The sequence below is a fragment of the Tupaia chinensis genome, unplaced genomic scaffold, assembly GCF_000334495.1.
Source record: "Tupaia chinensis unplaced genomic scaffold, TupChi_1.0 Scaffold143602_1, whole genome shotgun sequence".
Taxonomy (NCBI): domain Eukaryota; kingdom Metazoa; phylum Chordata; class Mammalia; order Scandentia; family Tupaiidae; genus Tupaia; species Tupaia belangeri.
This window is the reverse complement of record NW_006203448.1, coordinates 967,005-969,520: the sequence shown is the minus strand read 5'-3', so window position 1 is coordinate 969,520 and position 2,516 is coordinate 967,005. Positions and strand designations below refer to the sequence as shown.

Sequence of the window (2,516 nt, the reverse complement as noted above, 5' to 3'; positions counted from 1 at the left end):
GACGGCCAGAGCGTCAAAGGGAGAGTAGAGGCCCCCGGCTGCCGCCGGGCAGGAGCTGCGGGCCGAGTCCATGCTCCGGCACTCAGCAGGGTGAAGGGCACCCCACGTCCGTGGGGCTCAGGTGGGGCCCTGCCCTGAGCCTGGGCTGCCGACCTCCTAGCGGCCTTGGTGCAGCGGGCACTGTGCCACTCCCAGTGTCCTTGCTTGCGGAGACCGAGGCCCTGAGAGGACGCGCTCGGTCACTCGGAGTCAGGGCTCACACTCGCGGCCCAGAGCCAGCAGGGAACAGAGTCCGGGCCTCGTCCCAGCTCCTCACTCCCCTTCGAAGCCCACGGTGGGACAGGGGAGTGGAGTAGGAGCTCAGAGACGATGGAAGATTCTAGAGCAATGAAGTTCAGGGTGTGCGGGGTGTGTGCCTTTGCACGTGTGCCTGTGCATGTGTGCGGGTGTGTGTGCACACACATGTGCTGCACCACGGGACTGGTCAGCCGCTCTCTCCCCCAAGCCTGCGGATCGGAGGCCAGCCCTGCAGCTGCACACGTCAGACAAAACAAGGCGCACCCGGGCCGCGGTGGGGCCGGACGGCTCCAGTGTCAGCAGGGGACTCCATCAAAGACCAAGGGAGGACAGGCCTCCTCCCTGCAGTGTGGGCCTCCCCTGGTGACTGTCCCTGCACTCTCAGGCCGTGGAGGCCCAAGGACACAGTACGTGTCCCTTCCTCTGCCACACGGAGCCCACAGACTGTCCCCAGGGGCCTCCCAGCCCTGTGAGAGACCCCCCTGGACCCCGGACCCTCCCTACCCATGGGGCTAACACTGATCTCTGGTTGGGAGAAAGCGCAGTTGGGCCTGCCCGCCATTCAGGAAGTCACAGCCCGCATTAGAGGCCGGGCCGGGGGTCCAGGTGTGTGCTTAGCCTCTGGCTGCACCTCCAGAGGCCTTCCGCAGAGGTGGGACCTGTGTAGGGTAGGATGGGGTGGCAGAAACAACTCGGCCACTCCCCAGCACGCGTCCTCTGCCCTCAGCCCTGCTGACCTCTAGTCTACCCTCCCCCAAGATTTTTGCTATAGGGTATGTGCAGTGGCCAGAAAGACAGAGAGACAGAGTGAGAAATGACTCCCCAAGGAGGGTGGCCACACCGCAATCCCTTCTCTTTCATTCTCCTCTTGGGATTTTGGGCATGCACATGTGTCCAGCTTGAGTTTCAAGCCACTGGGTCCAGGACTCGAATCACAGTCGGCCAGGCGGGAGTCCAGCGGCTTCACTACTGCGCCGCCTGCTTTCTCCAGCCTCTACTTCTGCCCTCTGTAAGCTGGCCTGTCTGAAACGTTTATTGCACCAGGCATCATCATTTTGTTCATTGCCAAAGGGTTCCTGAGCTCACCAGAGGCAGAGAGAGGGGGGAAAAGTGACCCTCAACTGGGTGTGGTCATGCCCCAAGCCCTTGCCCCCCATTTCTCTGCCCTGCTGGATTTGGGGTACACCACACCTGCACACGGCATGTTTTTCAAACCACCAGGTCCAGGATTCAGATTATGTGGTCAGTCCTGTGGGATCTAACTCCTTAACCACTAAACTACGGGGCCTCACCTCTGTGCGCCGTCCCGTCTCGCTGGGAGCTGTAGCCCGTGTCACCTCCGTGCTCAGTCCCCCTTGCTGGGTGTTGTAGCCGTGTCACCTCCGTGTGCCGTCCCGCCTCGCTGGGTGCTGTAGCTGTGTCACCTCCGTGCTCAGTCCCCCTCGCTGGGTGCTGTAGCTGTGTCACCCCCGTGCTCAGTCCCCCTCGCTGGGTGCTGTAGCCGTGTCACTGCGCCGTCCCCCTCGCTGGGTGCTGTAGCCCATGTCCGTCTTTCCGGGGCTCCAGCTTTCGGTCTCACCGACGTTCACGACCGGTTCTCTCTTCTCTATTCCATTTATCTCTGCTCCAATCGTTTCTCTCCGTTCCGCTGGCTTTGGGGTTTCGCTTGCTCGTTTTCTAGTGTCTGATTTGCACTGTCAGGTTGTTGATCTGAGAGACTGCTTCTTTTTAATGCAGGTGTTCACAGCTGTGCACTTCTCAGCATGGCGTTTGATTCACCAAATGCCTACGTGTGACGTTTTCTTTCCATTGTCTCAAGGTATCTTGCGATTCCCGTTATGATCGCTCCTCAGACCCACCGCTGTTTAAGAGTACGCTGTTTAATCTCTGTGTGTCTGTGAGTATTCCAGTGTTCCTCCTGCTGTTCACTTCCCATTCCATTCCCCTGCGGTTGGAAAGCTGGCTTTCTGTGAGTTCAGTCTTCAAGTCATTAGGACTTGTTTTGTGGCCTAGCCTTTGACTTATCCTGGAGTGTGTTCCACACGCACTTGGGAGGAATGTGTATCTGGGCCAGCAGATGGCGTGGGAGTTAAGGCAGCTGGATCCCACGTGGCCAATTGCATGGTTTGAATCCCAGACGGTGCCTCAAAAAACACACTGGGTGTGGGGTCAGCAGGTGGTGTGGTGGTTAAAGGCGCTGGACTCCCACATGGCCGACC

General features: G+C 59.5%; 1 protein-coding gene across 1 annotated transcript in view; it reads left to right on the top strand.

Moving 5' to 3' along the window:
• CEL (carboxyl ester lipase) overlaps positions 1–2,516 on the top strand; it is a 12,080-nt gene that overhangs the window by 8,396 nt on the left and 1,168 nt on the right. The gene's annotated exons all lie outside the window — the stretch shown is intronic.